The sequence below is a fragment of the Ammospiza caudacuta genome, chromosome 6 (assembly GCF_027887145.1).
Source record: "Ammospiza caudacuta isolate bAmmCau1 chromosome 6, bAmmCau1.pri, whole genome shotgun sequence".
NCBI lineage: Eukaryota > Metazoa > Chordata > Aves > Passeriformes > Passerellidae > Ammospiza > Ammospiza caudacuta.
This window is the reverse complement of record NC_080598.1, coordinates 56,190,783-56,207,300: the sequence shown is the minus strand read 5'-3', so window position 1 is coordinate 56,207,300 and position 16,518 is coordinate 56,190,783. Positions and strand designations below refer to the sequence as shown.

General features: G+C 41.3%; 1 protein-coding gene across 5 annotated transcripts in view; it reads right to left on the bottom strand.

Moving 5' to 3' along the window:
- Window positions 1–12,910, bottom strand: part of KLC1 (kinesin light chain 1) — a 45,441-nt gene extending 32,531 nt beyond the window's left edge. For 2 of the 5 annotated variants that reach the window (XM_058807454.1, XM_058807455.1), the window contains exon 1: window positions 12,601–12,910. The gene's annotated coding sequence lies outside the window, so the exon portion shown is untranslated. The remainder of the gene's footprint in view (window positions 1–12,600) is intronic. The other 3 variants (XM_058807456.1, XM_058807457.1, XM_058807458.1) reach the window with 2 other exon arrangements.
- Window positions 12,911–16,518: the final 3,608 nt, after the last annotated feature.

Below are 16,518 nucleotides of genomic sequence, written 5' to 3'. Positions count from 1 at the left end.
TCTGTATTGATATTTTTATTATTTAATGAGTTTCAAGTACTAAAAGCTTGGAAGATAAATTTTTAATGTACTTAGTGTCTGATCAAAATTGTTGCAAAATATAATTTAAAATAAATAAATTATAAAACCCCCAAGTCTAAACTGCTTTATCAAGTGATATTCTCCCTAAACTTTTTCTCTGAGTGTACAGCTAACAGGCAGCATGGCTGAAAATGAATGTGTTCAATGTGTTCATTCATTTTCAAATAATTCAAATAATGTGTTTGCATATAAAAAAGAGTAAATCATCTTCCCAACAGTAAAAGCTGCTGCAAGACTGGCTCAAGCCATACCTAGGGGCTCTGTCACTGACATGTACTGCAAATTCCACAAAGTTACAGTGAAAAGTTAAATTAATTTGAGCTTTTTGTATCTCTAATAGGAACCTAACAGTTCACAGTTTCCTAACAATAATCAGTCTATTCAAGGCTTTTAACCCTAATTTCACTCTTAGTTCCTCCTAATTGAATGGCAAGGTTCAGCATCCTACATCTGCCATGTACTTGCTTCAATTTTGTATGAGCTGCAAATTACAAGTCATTAATTCCCTGCTCAGAGCAAGAACGCGCCTCATTACATCATGGAAGGCACCATCTTCAAATGCTACGAGCTGCTTTAACTGCTGATCTTCATAATGTGCAAAACTGCCTTCTCAAACAACCAGCAAAACATTACAGGCTGTTCCAAGAACAAAAACCGAGCAACAAAGGCAAGAGATGAAAAGCAGTTTGGGAAGGACTGAGCAGAGTGTCAAACACCGCATCAGCCGCAGCCCTGCTGCAGGCAGCTCAGCAACAGCAGAAAGGACAAGGATGAATCACTCACGGATGCCTTGCACACGCTCAGAAAGGTATTTGTAAAAGCACTCACATAACAAACACTCCATTTGGACTATATTGCTGTTATGGCTTTCAGTCAGAATCTCCAAGTCTGAAAGAACAATGATTATCTGTTGTTTTTTTCAAATTTAATATGTAAAATTTCTCTTTACCTGCGAGACTATTTCTGCTGTCACAAGTCATATTCCCATAAGGAATATTTATAACCCTTCCTTTTTTGTCTGATTTGCCTTCCTTTTACTTAAAATGATCCCTTATAGTCAGGAATTTTCTTCCATGACATGATCCCTAAACTCCCAGAGGAAAGGAGCTTTTCCCTCTTGACATATTCAGGACTGCAGCTTCCCTGCCAGTGCTAGTCATCACTCTTCCCATCATCTATATTTGAATCTGCATAAAATAGAAAATCTGGAACTGCATCTGCAAACAGTGTCCTGGTGGAGGTCAGACTTAAGGCACAGTGGCTGACCCAGTTCTATAAACAGAACACTGCTGCACTTCGGCTCTGCCCCGGCTTTCCAAATGCGTGAGCTCAGAAAGCACCTTCAGCATTTAACACACAGGTACACCGGCTGCCTTAAAATAACTCACTGAGGACAATCAGCAGCACATTCTGGAGGCTGTAAATCACTGACCAGAAGCAGGTAAGAGGATGGAGTTGCACACTACCGAGCAACCAGTATTAAGCTACAGAGAAACTCCCCCTTCCCCAAAGGGAGTCACTTTTTCTACCAATTACCAGCTAGTAAGCATCTGAATTTAAAAAAAAAAAATGCTACTGTGCTCCTCCTGCCAGCCTTCAATTCAGAGCTAGCCCTGAATGCAGAAGTCTGCCCTACCACTTGGTTTAAAGCGAAGGTATGCTAGGTAAATAAATGTCCTGTAAAAAGGACATTTGTAGTTCTTTAATGTCAAAGGCACATATCCCAAGAAAAGTTCAGAATCACATCTGGAATTTGACCTACAGCCTTAACATCACAAAATATCTGTGTTGGTAAGTAAACTGGACAAACACTCAACCTTTGCAAAGTTTTGGCATTTCTAAAGGCAAGCCCAAAGGTTTCTGAAGAAATGCACAGAACACTAATAATATGCAAAGGACAGATTGACTAAAAGGAGTAAAACAAAACCCCCTTGAATACTGGCAGAAATCCCCACATCTCCAACAAGGCTGCTGCTTTTCTGCCATGACTGCCAGGAGCAGCCCACTCTCCACATGGCAGCAGTGGGAAGAGGCTGCGGTGGCCTCACGTTCCACCCCTGCAGCACAGCAGCTCCACCTCTGAAAAACACTGCCAGCCTCTAGGAAACCTCAATGGCTACCAAAGGCCATGCACTGCATTAAACTATGTTTAAGTGAAGAGGATTATGTACTTGTTTAGCTGAAGAACACAGCCACTGTACATCTACCTTGATAAATAATCTTGGAATGTTTTAATGGTGGGGCCTGCTATTAAAAAAATTACAAATCATACCTTTCAGGGGAAATCTTCAGATTCTTCTAAAATGAAAAAATTATTACAGAGAAACTCAGACTAACAAACCATATTTGCTAAAAAAAATAGATGATAGCAAAAATAGCTCCTGTAAAACCCTTACCAAGGGTGAAGCTGACAATTCTCTTTGAGAAAGCACAAGCTAAGATGATTTGCACTGCTGAGAAAGTACAAGCTAGAAGATTTGCTCTGCTGCAGAGTCCTTTGATTTAGATTTCTGTAGCACGCTACTTCAACACTAATGAACACTTTCTTAGCAATCATACCTGGATTCTTAAAGGTAACAAATTTAATACTATTTAAAAAAAAAAATACTTTTGCACGTTTCAAAGATAGCTGGCAAAAATGCCTTGAGAGTTATTTCAGCCCTCAGCCTTCTTTCTTCTGCAGCAAGCAAACTATTTTAATGAAATTTATTACTTCCTGCTGAAATAGTTAACTGAGTTAAAAATCTGTATACAGTGTAAAAGTATTCAGTGACACAAAAGCTTTCTTTAACTACACAGATTATTCTCCCTCTTAAAGAAAAGATTATGGTGTCAATCCCTTGGCCATGCTGCACTGAATAAACACTGGCTACCAGCTAGCATTTCAATTATCATGATACAGCAAATCTGTATCCTTTTAACTGCAGACAATCCAGATGACCTGCCCATCTAATTCTAAAATCTCTTTTAGACTCAAACATATCTGGAACTCCATAGTGCTGCAGGCCAAATCCCATCTTGCTCTTCCTGTTCACATACTGCAGCAGACAGAGACCCTCAGATGATGTGACTGCCCCTTACACAGTATTATACCATTCCAATTATTTCTGTGGAAGGAATCAAGGGAAAGTACCCTCTTTTTTGCACATCTCATCAACTGTATTTTACCTTCCAAAGGCCTAAAAATACAGTGACTGAAACACAGACTAGCAACACATCCTAAAATCACTGTAGATTCTCTGAGAAGTGTTAGATACTACAACTGGTCTGGATGTATTATAAGCATGTAAGAGAAAAATTAATTCTCTGTACACACACCCAAGCCCTTCCAATATCTCAGATTTCAAATGAAACTGGATGGATACTAAGACCCTTTTATGAATTTGGTATCACATCAAAGATTACTCTTTGTCAAAAGATTACTCTTAGTCAAAGCTGAAACAAATGCAAAAGCAATCTGACAGGCATGTGTGTGTCTAAGGCAGTTCCACAGAGCCAGAGCCAGGAGTCCAGAGGAGCTGCACTAAAAGCCAGACTTTCAACAAGGTACAGCTTATAAACTCTTTGTTAATCAAGGCTGCTATCATCTGTTACATGCTGGTGGTACATAACTTCCTTACTCAAAATCTGAAACAGCCCTGTGGCAAGATTCAAACTCCATTCTTTTCCAGAATAATAAAACTGCATACAATCCTCTTCTGCTGTTTGGTAGTGTTGGGCGAAACTTGATTTTTTTTAATTTTAGTTCTGTCCATGGAATCTCTGAAGGCAGGCAGACTGCAAAGCTCCAAGCCTCCTACCCCTTGGAGCAAGGGAGTTGTCTCCCTCCTGTACCACTGTTGTGCCAACAGAAGCAGCGTCTGTTGGTGTCCTGCAAAGCCAGCACTTCTCAGCTTCTGTGAGCACTAATAAAACACTTTCAAGCAGCCACCAATGGATGTTGAGAAAGGAGAGCTTTTCCCTCCCTAAAACACTGACACAACACACCAGTTTAGGCCACAGGAGATTTGCCTTCTCCTGTGAGAGATGACAACAAAGCCCACCTCACTGGATCACTTTAACAAAAAGGTCACGACTGTATCAAGAGCAGTTACATAAAGACAGAATGAACTATCTTAAATGAATCAGAAGGCAGAGGTGTAACAAGTTAAAAAGTAGTTATAATTACCTTTAATTATTAAAAAGTCTTGTCACAAGAATCAAAGATACATCAGGAGAAATCTAGGCTAATTGTTCAAAAATTGTATTATAGTTTAGTATTTTGTAGTTAAAAGGACATGCTTCATAAATTATCTACTTTAAGTGGATTGAAAGGAAATTTTGACTGTATTCTAAAATAAATACTGTCAAGAAAGTCTGAGTAACAGACCCATCATCACTATCAAATTACACAGTTTTTCCCCTCAATATTCCAAGAACCTGCATTGATTTTTGTGTGAAAATAGCACTTGGCTCTTCATGGACTGGCCACCTTGTGCAAACAGGTCTTCAGTGAATTTTGATAAATGTTTTGATAAGGCTGGTTCTTGCTGGTGTGAGAGACTTTGAGACTGGACTAGGGTTAGGGCACATAGCATAAGAGGAAATACAGCAACATCCAAAGCTACCTGTCTTGCAATTTGAAGCTTTCAGTAGTGTAGACAAAACATTTTTTCAGCTTAACTCTAGTTCTTTCGTTTTGCACTGTTATTTTTGGACAAAAACTACTTTATTGACTAATCAAAGCAAGCATCCATTTATGTTATCTATTTATCTAATCTCTAAACAGCACTTAAGTAGAAGCACAGGAATGTTCCCATCAAACCAGTCTTCCAGAATACATTAGAAATGCTATCAGCTTCCACTTGCTAACATCAATTCTATTATCTTAACCAAATCTACTTTTTATAGCATACCCATAAAGATCTGGAAAATGCATTCAGGAAGGGCAGAGAAGGCCACAGCTTGCCTCCTATCACTGCATCCATGTGAGAAAGCTCTGCTGACAATTTGCTGTGGGTACTGACTACAATGCTCTTACATGCTTGACGACATTGAAGAAAAGGGTTATTTGGACTGAAACAAGAAAAAAAGGCAATTTCTTCTGCAGGCATAAAAGGAACATCCACTAACAGTGTTTCAGCACACAGCAGCCTTTAGCTTTAACAATCCTTACATTGGATTTTGAAGCTATTTAATAGTTCACATTAAGATGCAAAACCATGCAGTGTCTCTTCAAGCTTTAGGGAAAGTATTTTCCTCCTGCTCCTCCTTCAATAATTAAAAAAAGAAATGCAAAACCACTAAAAAGGCCGCAGAAAAAGTTTCACAATCAAACTGTTCAGGCATAACCTTTAATATTGATAAAGAATCAATGCTAACCCATTCAATATTACATTAAAATCAACACTTTCAATGGCAACAATCAGTTATGAGAACAACTTTTTTTTATACCTTACATATTTTAGTTCATAGAAAGAACAGCAAATGATACAACCATCTAGATAAACATATCACTCACTGATTCTTACCTACAACTTCAGAAAGCTGACTTAGCTGTAAGGTTGGAAATCATTTCCTTGTTGAGTACTCCATAATCTGGAGGCCTGATTCTGATGTTCTGAACTCTCCTGGGTCAGGAGGTGCTGAGCAACAGAGCAGGCCCTCACTCAACACCTCACAAAGGCACCTTAACAGTCTGTGCACTCACACCTGAGGACCAAACCATAGTCCCAACCCCTTCTCTAGTGATCTTTCACATTCCTGATTTACCTTAGCTAGTGCTGGGCACAGAGGGTCCCTTTGGGACTCTGAAATCCTCACTGTGGTCACACCACTCACATGACAGTTCCCCCCACCCTGCTGCAGGACACTGCTCTTCTGGTGGACTGACACAGAACAAGAGCACACTATCTGGAAAATCAACACAGAAGCTAAAAGTTTCATTTGAATATTGTTTTTTAAACCATCTCACTTGGATGATCTGTTTTGAAAGCACCCCCTCCCGAGGATGGCAGAACAGTGGCCCCTAAAACAAGCACACCATTAAAAGCACCGTGTCATGTGCCTGCAAGCACTGCTCCATGTGCAGCCACACTACAGGCTGCAGCGCAAAAAAGGAAAAGAAAAAACAGAAGTCAGCAAGCAAAGTTTCAAGCTATTTGTTATCCTAACAAATGGGTGTGGATGAAGATTCAATGGCCACACAAAGTACAAGCAGTCACTGCAATTCAAACCCCTTCTAAAATGGGCTGTGCATCTTTGCTCTCCACCTGCATTCAGCACAAATTCCAAACCCAAGATATTTTCCTTTAATTAAACAATGTATTCCAACAGCAGTATTTTAAGTGCAGGCTAGAATCAACATGCAGAATATGATTTTTTTCTTAAAACTCCAGGGAGAGAAATTGATACTAATTGAATAAAAAGTACTTAAAAGCAAAGTAATTGATTCATTAATCTGCCTTTATCTATTTTCTGAACAATGGAAAGATGTATTTAAGTAACAGCAAATTACTGAGACTCTGAGACAAAGTCACCCTGTGGTGCCTCTTGGCTTTTTCAAAAGGAATAGAATGGGTAACAAATTCTTTAAAAATTAGGACATCTGGCTATGACACCAGTACCATAAGAAAACATTACATCTCATCTCTGTATGATTTCTTAAGCCCTTGGGAGTGCCTAGCAAGGATCAGTATCATCTGCTCCAGAATGCTCCCAGACCAGAATCTTATTAAGCAGTTTTATTACATCCTCTCTGTTAAACACAACTCTGCCTTACCACAGCCATAGTCCTCAGGTTCACACATCTCATCTTCCCAAAATACAACATTCCTCAAAATTAACATGTCTTTCTGGGGATTCATTCCCTCACACCTCTAGTAAGACCTCCAGGTCACTATCCTGCAATCTAACACACTGCCAATCATCAGCCTGACTTCTGCACCCCTCCATGTTTCAATACAGTAATATTCATTATACTGAATGCTACTACACTGAATTGGGCCTCTACATCACTACAACAGCACATTCTTTTTTTTCCCACACATTATTGCCTTCTATGTCCAGAGGAATTTAGAGACTGAATCATCTGGTCTGGCTTCCTGCAAACACCTGACCCTGAGCACTCTTTTACTCACCAAGACTATGGCTACACATCATAACCTGGCACTGCTCCTCATGCAGCCACACACTTCATCCACATCCCTGTCACAATAAATCAAAATAAAGGCATGTGCCTTTTACTGGATTATTTTACTGTCAGAAGTGAGGGGACAGAAAAGAAAAAAGGTTCAGGCCAGCCAAAATACACTTATTTCCCCAGCTGTGTTGATGGAATGAGGAAAAGGGAACAAGCAGCAGGACTGTGGAACTACATAAACCAGCACTGAGATTGAAGAACATTTCATCTACATCCTTAGAGATCAATTATATATTCCTGTTCTGTCAACAGAAACATTACAGGAGGTTGTAGTGCCCCTCCCAGCTCAGAATTATAACCTCCCCTGTGTCCTCACATATTACCATCCCACTAGTTGGATTAATCTGACTGCACTCTGCCACTGTGAGGGAGAGATGAATCCACTTCTTTCATCAACCCTCCTCCCTTTAAATACACTCTAAATGTGACCTGGAGCTGGGAGAGAGCAGGGTGGAACACCCAGTTTAAGCACATGAACAAATGAAACATTAAAGGTGGGGATACACTAAAATCCACTCATGGCAAAGACAGGAGGGATGACAGAGTAACAGCAGCCTCTCTGAAATGGAAGCTGCTCAAGCCAGAAGAGAAAGAAACTCTGGCTTTTCCACATTATTCAGGCTGACATTGTTTGATAAAGGAACATTCATAAAAGCACTTAATCTTAAGATAAAATATTATTTAGAAAAACAAAAAGAAAGCAGCAGAACCACACCAACACACACCCTGCTCCTCCCTGCCAGTCCCTAATCTATAATGACATGGTTTGCAAATCATTCAGCTACTGTCAGCTGGAAGGAACAAACTCAGGATACAGGGCAGGAATGCAGTTACTGCAATCCTTTCCAAAGCTTAAACCACCAGCCTCTGCACTGAGAAATGGCTCACAAGTTCTAATCATAGCACACTGCCAGTATTCTTAATTTTTTGTTAACATTAACTACTTAACTACTACATACAAACACAGGTGAGAATGAAGATAATAATTTACCTGGTAATCCTGAAAAATATATGTATTGTCCTTTAAAAAGACTAACTTGTAGATATAACTTTTTAAATAGTATCAAAAGGTTGTTTATGTCAGACATTTCTTGAAACTTTTGAACATAACTGCAGTGTTAACTTTTGAAATGGTTTGCTGGGGTACATCCCATAGTAAATGTAATATAATTAGCCCCCACCCCAACCCTACAGATATGTAAGGAAGCCAGTACAATCCACTAGATTGGTGACATCCTTTCTTCTAGTCACTTTAAATTTAATAAAATCAGCTAGGTTTCTGACATAATCCCAGAAAGAAAATCTAAATATGATGAATTTGGTTTATGGTGGGTATTTACAAAATAATCAAAATATGAAACTGCTCACTTTTAAGTCTACTCACAAAAGATATTTTACTGCTTTCACTTGTAAGGAAGACTTGATCTTGAGAAACCATGTACAAAATATGTCCATTTAAGCAGACAACAGACAACAAGTATGTTGGAAATATAAGATGGCATGAGCCCATATTCCTCATTTTCAGCAAGAAACACGACCAACAATAACTATTTGACAAACTAAATTCATTTTAACTCTACATACATGCCAAATGCCAAAATACAGCTTCCAGAGTAAAGCTTGTTTCTTACTGCAGTTAAATAGCAGCATTTCTGGGAGATAAGCTGGATTCAAAGAAACAAACAGTGATTAAATCAACACACAGATACTATTACTTGCTTCTGTTTTCTTAGCTGACTGAATCTGAAGAAACTGTCAACTATCAGAGACTGCCTTTATACAATTAAAGAATTTACCATCTCTAATGTTAACTGTGCTTTAGTGTTCATCTTTTGTTCACATTCCCAAATATATTATTGTACTAGAAGCATACACACAACCTTCAGCCCTCAAGCTTGCCCTTTCAGCATGGCCTCTTATTATTAAGCATGTTAATTGTCTAGCAGAAAAATCCCCATGTATAGGGTCATCTCATGCCTGATGACTATAAAACACTTCACACAGAATCCTCTGGAAGTAATTCCTGTATCACTGAGAGCATCTGCAATTCTGGCTCTAATCCTCATAACGAAGTGCCCAATTTAAATCCCGGAAGATGACGACAACAAATATCTCAGCAAATCCAAGTCACAAAAAGGGCACCTTTCTCTGGTCAGGCATTTTTTTAGTAATTTTCAAAGGAACCACACTTCCTTCTATATCCTACTCTCAGAGAGGAAAATGTTTCACTAAATCAAACACTGCAAAGACTTTATTACCTCGAGAACACCTGAAGCTGACTCTGACTCAGGGTAACTGCTACAACCAGTTCTATTTTGAAGTCAAACAGGAATCTTTTTAGAGTGAACAAGGTGTCTCTGGCTGGTACTTGGGTACAACAAATACATTTTAGACATTATGTTTGTCATGCTTTTGCTTGAAGGAAAATCAGAGTTAACATCGAAAAGAAATGTTTTTCTAAACTTTGGTCAAGGTAAATACTGTGTTCATGTAAAACAATTAGAAATACTTTAGAAATGTGAAATATTATGAAGGCTGTATTAAGAGAAAGCCTGTGGCTACCCACTTTATTGCCATGATGATGGAATTGGTCCATTTTTACAACAGTTGTGTCATACTGAACAACACCCTGGAGGAATACTGACTACAAAAAATGTTAATTTAACTAGACCTAGCATGCTTGTCCCCATCAATATCTGCAACTCTGCTCTTCAACACCAAATATACTTTTCTTTGTACACAGAGTACACTTTGCTTATTCATGAATTTACCCAGATTTCTGTATTTGTTACTCCTCTTATAAAAACTTTATTTTACAAGTATTTGTACACTAAATTGAGTTTTAAAATAATCATGAGCTATGCAACTGGAGAGACGCTATCAATCCCAGAGTAAATTCAATTGCACGTCTGCCAGAGAAGTCAAACAGAAGAGATGAAAGAGTAACTGCACAAGCCCACATTTCAAGAGAAACAGAAGCTGGACTCAACTGAATACAAGGCTACAGTATTTCCCCAAATTCCCAATTAAATAAGACACATATGTAGGTATGTGTATATACACAAAAAGATACACAGAGAGAGATATGTGTACTGTATGAGCAGCACGAGTGACAGGTTTCTGACATGAGCATGGCAAGTTCTGCACAAACACAGGAAGCAGCAATTGTCCTTATATCCCTTAAATGTCTGTACAGTGTATTTTGTTCTGTGTCAAAAACATTCAGAATGACTCCTGCATATTTAATTTCAAATTATGTATGTGACTCCTCTGTTGTCAAACACAGACCTTTTAAAAGAATCCATTTCCTTTAATAAGGCACTACTAACCATATCATAGGAATCTGACAAACAATTCATGACGCTACTTCACAGGACCTTTGGGGGTAACCTTATACTCTTTTTTAATTATATATAGCAGCAAGTAAAGAGAAACTATGCTCAAATTGCTGTTAGAATTTCTGATTACTGGAACTGTCCAGCTCCATCATCATCCGTCAGAAACACGAAGGTTGCCAAACTTTAACTGCAACGTGATGCAGAAGTGATACTGCATTGGTGAGCGAGTTTCAGGAATGGACAATTTAAATTCCCTGCCTTTACCCACATGCTTCTCCATTATGTGAAATGTCTACCTAAATGGAACTGCAAGAGTTCTCCATAGCTGTTCTAATTTCATGGGAAAGGTCCTCCTAAACCATGTGGTCACAAAAATAATTGCGCAAGTGACTTGCAAGGTCTTCTGCTCAGCCTCACCAGATGGATCAGCTTTCTCTCTGCTGCCAGTAAATGCTGAATGTGTAACTTCCAATTGTATCTGTAATCCTAGGGTTATAACATCCTCTATCATGTTTCGCTGAAGCTCTGGAATTCATACTCAATTAAAATAAAGCTATTTTCCAAAAGAGTTTTAAATCAACAGTGCATTCTAAAAGGTGTTGCTTTCAGTTTTGTTGGGCTTTTATTATTTTTAATCAAAATGCTAAGCTGTCTAAAACCTCAACAGTTCCTCTTTAGCTTCCAATGCACACCCTTTGTGCATAAGTTTCCTATTTATGTGATGAGCAAATGCAAAACTGGAAGTGAAAGAGACAATTACTTTCCAGAGCAATTGCTGTTAAACCTTCTGTCAAGCACAACACAGCTAAAAATGAATTTTAACTGCTTTAGTTTTTTGTATTTTTATGTGTAAACTTGAAAGCATGCAATATGAATGACACTGGCTTATAATTTTGCTGTTCAAAGGAAACTATAAAAACAGATTTTTGCTTTTTCCTAGCCAGTTTTGTTTTCTGAGTTTGTATTCTGACTTCATGACAAGTATCTTGAGTACTGATATTACTTTTACATCATACCCACTAATGGAAATCATTAACACAAGGAAAAAAAAAAAAGCACCATCATTGATTTAGCCACCTTCAAAAGCCACACAAGAGTAACACAAGAGTATTACACTAGGTGATACCACCTTGGCATTAAAATGTGCTTCAATATGCTTAGAACACAGAATTCAATCAAGTGTCAAGAAGTTTCCTTATTCTGATTACATTCAACTGCTATGCAGATCTACAAATCTGGCATCTTGTTACTTAGAAATATCAGAAAGCCAAATAAGTAAGGTTTTAAAGTGTCCTTCTAATCAATCTCTGCTCTAAAGATACAATTAGTTATCAATTAAATCAATTATGTATTTTTGCCAGAATAACCTGTTTCTAACCAATGCTTTCCTTATTCTGGAGGTGCAGAAATCCGGGCAAGACCTAAGTCTATGAATCCCCTCGGACTACAGCCCGGCAGGTGACCTACAATGCATAAATCCGGTCAGTGTGTACAAAGCCCAAAGCAGACCTGTCCTAGCCTCGCCTTCCCGCAGCAGTTCCGCCCTGGCACGGCGCAGCCCCGGCGCCGGGGGAGCGCAGACAAAGCGCCGCACGCCCGGAGCCGCAGGCCGGAGCCTCCCCAGCCCTCTCTGCCCGCTCCCTCCCAGGGCGGCGCCCGCCGCAGCACCGGGGGGAGCCGGCACAGGAAACGGGGACAAAGCCGAGCCGATGCCCATCCCCAGGCACGTACCCCTGCCCGCAGCCGAGCGCCGAGCGCAACTGACAAAACGCCCAAAAAAAGCCTCCCCCAAAAGCCACCCCGCCCTGGGCGCGCAAAGGACGGGGCCGGCTGTCAGCGGCGGCGCTGCGGGGGGACCGGGCGGCCCGCGCAGCCTTTTGTTGTTTGCGCAGCGACGGATGAGAAGGGAGAGGAGCTGAACACCCCACGCACCCACACCCAAACACACCCGCCCCGGGTCCCGGCCCGCCGGCCCCGGCCCGGCCGGCTGCCCCCGCTCACCGCTCGGTGCTGCAGCTCGGGCGATGTGCGCAGCGCTCGCTGGGGCGGCGGGGGCCGCGCAGCCCGGGGCGGGGAGGCGGCCGGAGGAGGATGTCAGCGATGGGCGGGCGAAAGGGAGGAAGGAAAAGGGTTTTTGGGGGGGAGAGAGGACCGGAGAGAGGGAGGGGAGGCGTGAAAGAAGCGAGTCAGCACCACGGCGGACCCAGTGCTTCCCGCAAGGCGCTGGCAGGGCCGCGGTGGTCGGCGCCGGCAGAGCGGGCGCTGACAGCTGCCGGCAGCCGCCACCACCGCCCCGGCTGCTGCTGCTGCGGCTGCGGCCGCCGCCCCTGTCCCGCCCCGCGCTCCCCTCCCTCCTTCCCTCCCGCCCCGCCTGACATGGCGGCGCCCCCCCTTCTCCCACAAGCGCCCGCGCGCCCTTCTCCCCCACCGCCCCCCCTCATGGCGTCACCCTCCCCGGCAGCGGGCAGCGCCGGCGGGATGCTCTGAGGGAGCTCAGGGCTCCAGGTGCATCCCCGAGGCTGCCGGTGCGGGCCGCGCTAAACCCTGCTGAGATTCGCCTCGTCCGCCTCGAGTGGATGTCAACGGAGAGCAGATCCCGGCGGTTCCTCAGGGCGCCCTCGGTGACACTGGGGCGGCTTCGCTCCAAGAGGGCCCCACTGCTGATGCTCCTGGCGCTGGTTTGACCTTCTGTGGTGGAAAGAAGTTCAGGGTTATGGCATCGTGAAACTGATATCCCCATCTCAGTTGGATGCCTCTGGGAAAATCTTCCGCTCCCTTTAAAAAGGACATGGAGGTGCTGGAGTGTGTCCAGCAAAGGGCAGCAAGGCTCGTGAAAGGTCTAGAAAACATATCTTAGGAGGAATGGCTGAGGGACCTGAGTTGGTTTGGTTTCAAGAAGAGGAGGCTCAGGAGGAACCTCATCACTCCCTGGAATAGGTTGCCCAGGAAGGTGGTGGAGCCACCACCCCAGAGGTGCTCAAGAGGCACCGGGATGTGGCACTGGGCAGTGTGGTTCAGTGGTCATGCGCTTACAGGGGCAGTGTGGGTGGGAGGTTGGCCTGCATAATCTTGAAGGTCTCTTCCAACCATGACTTCATGAAATGTGCTTGAAAATCTCCTCAGTGTGCAGCAGCTCATGGAGCAAGTCACAGAGAAATCGGCTGAAGGACAAATTCTGTGTTGAAGGCTGGGCCCCCACACAGAGCTCAGTGTGTGTTGCTAATATATTTCAATGCCCTTGTCTTTGTTCTGCATGGAAGTAAGTTAAAAATCCCTGCTCATACACAGGTTTACACATGGAAAGTAAGACTTTCATGAGAACACAGTGACACTTGTCACAAGAACTATTTGCAGCTTCCAATTTCATTCCCACTCTTGCTAGAGAGGAAGGAACAGCCACTGTATTTTCTTTGTGTTATATTTCACTAGGTAGAAGTTAAGTCCAGAAAGGGAAGATGGAAGGAATTGAGGTATAAGATAGAAAAAAAATATGAAAAAGAACAGTTTAAAAAACAAAACAAAACCAATCACAACAAAAACCTCAAAAAACCAAATACCCAAAACATTAAATATAGCAAAGCAGTAAAATGTACATTGTAAATCATCTGGGATTAGTGACAACCTATTGTTATATTGTGATGTTATATTGATTATCACCTGGGCTCCACATAGAATAGAATAGCATTGTTCAGTTGGAGGGGACCTGCAATGGTCCTTTAGTCCCTGCAGTATGTAGAGGGTATGAATCATAACCTAATAGAAGAACAGAGGTATAGTGGTAAATCAAAATATGCAGCCTCACCTAAGTGGCAATATTTAAAATATTCAAGGAAAGCAGAGCTTAAGTATGTTTGCCCTCATGTACAATGCTGAGCAAGTCTACAGAAGAGCAGATGTGAGAACAAGAGTTGGGTGACAAAGCAAGGCTCCTAAGAATAAGCAGGAAGTTGGAAGAGGAATCAGAACTAATGTTGTTGTCAAAGAGGCAGAGGAACAGGAAGAGAACAGGACAGAAGCCCACAAGAAACAAAGCAGAGTTAGGGGAGGATGGATAGTCTTCAGACTGTAAATACAGAGAATCATTGCTGGATTTGAAAAGTTGAGGAAAATAAAGTATACTTACTGAATTCCACTCTCAGGTTGATATCTTACGCAGATCAATCTGTCCAGCAAAACCCAGTTTTGATACAAATATTTCCATGCAGCAGTTTCTTGAGTTATTCATCTCCATTTACAACTTTTCTCTGGTAATTTTATATTAATGGTTTAATTAACCACATTCTAGTTTTGACAGGCAATACAACCTAATTATAACAATGTGAAATATCTCTTTGCACAGTAATATGAAAGGGGAAAAAAAGATTGAAGGGCATTCCTTTACACAAACTACATTTTAAAGAGTTATGCCAATTGGTTCACAGGTTCAGAGTATTCTCATGAATATGCAAGAGATTTAATTAAAAATAGAACATGCCCTAATTACATAATTATGCAAGAGAACTGATTCAAAGGAACCACTCCTGCCTTTTGAATAAACAATATTCATTGCTTTCTTCCTATCACACATTTGCTTTAAAAGATTTCCTGCAATTAGCTGCTTACCCCAGGGATGTGAGCATCTCTGAACAAAGCAACTACTCCAGCTATGACCCTGATTCATAATATGCTGGCTAATCAAGTATTTGCATCCTGGCAATTTCCCACATAAACAGCACACACTATAAGCTCCCTCCTGCAGGAAGGCTGATTAGCTCAATGGAGCTATGGTGCCGTGTTACTCCTCTCTGTTTATGGCACACAGCAGAAGTTAGACACAGGGCAGACTTGGTGAAGATGATTTTTCCTCAAGCAACTGCCTGACCTGCAATATCCAAAGAGTTCCTCTTCATTTGGATCTTGTTTTTCCTGTCTCATCTAATGAGAATTATCCAAGTTCATCTAGCAGTTAAAACTATTCACTGCCCACATTTCCATTTTCTCTTCAGGAACTAGTTATGCTGCATGCCCTGATATTTTGATTAAATTATCGAGACATGCTGTCTCTAGTATAATGCACAATCACAGAATCAATTAGGTTGGAAAAGACCTCTGAGATCATCAAGTCCAACCTATGGCCTAACATCACCATGGCACCAAGTGCCATGTCCAGCCTTTGCTTAAACACCTCCAAGCATGGTAGCTCCTATGATCCTTTGCCTATCACCAGCAAGGTCACCATGCTTTTCTGCAGACTTCTGAGTGCATACCAAAACATAACCCCATAACACATTATTTACAGTGCTGGATTCTTTAGTCCCAATATACTAATTTCCCTCTTTCCCTGGAAGAGAGAGGGAGGTTTGTAATTCACAGTGGGAGAGCAAAAAGCAAACAGTTCAACTAATGCAGCACAAAGCTCAGTGGTTTTTGAAGTGCAACAGTGTGAGAAATACACACAGCAAACTGAGGTCAGCTTAACTGACACCCACAAATGGGGCAAGCCTCTAAAGAAATTCAGGTTCACTTCATTTAAGAAGTGTGAGTAATTTTATTTTACCACTTGTGATGGGCTGACGCTGGCCAAGTGCCACCAGCACACTATTGTACTAAAAAAAAAAAATATCCTTCTTGGATATATATCTTAGAGAATCTACCAAAAGAGAATTTTATTTTTTTTCAATCTAATCTTATAGTCTATAAAATCTATGACTTCATTTCAGAAATACGGCCACGATAAAGTACTATATTGGAGTAATTTCAACTGCTGCTAAAGTGCTGTTTAAAAGCATCCTGGCAATAATAAATATTGAAAGGCCAGATTCAGCAACCTATCTAGTTTTTCATCACAACCACTTGACAGTTGCATATGTTTTAGTTTGTATTTCCTAAAAGAACATCCTTTATGGAAAAGAGGAAACATAAAAACCAGACTCAGAAGTG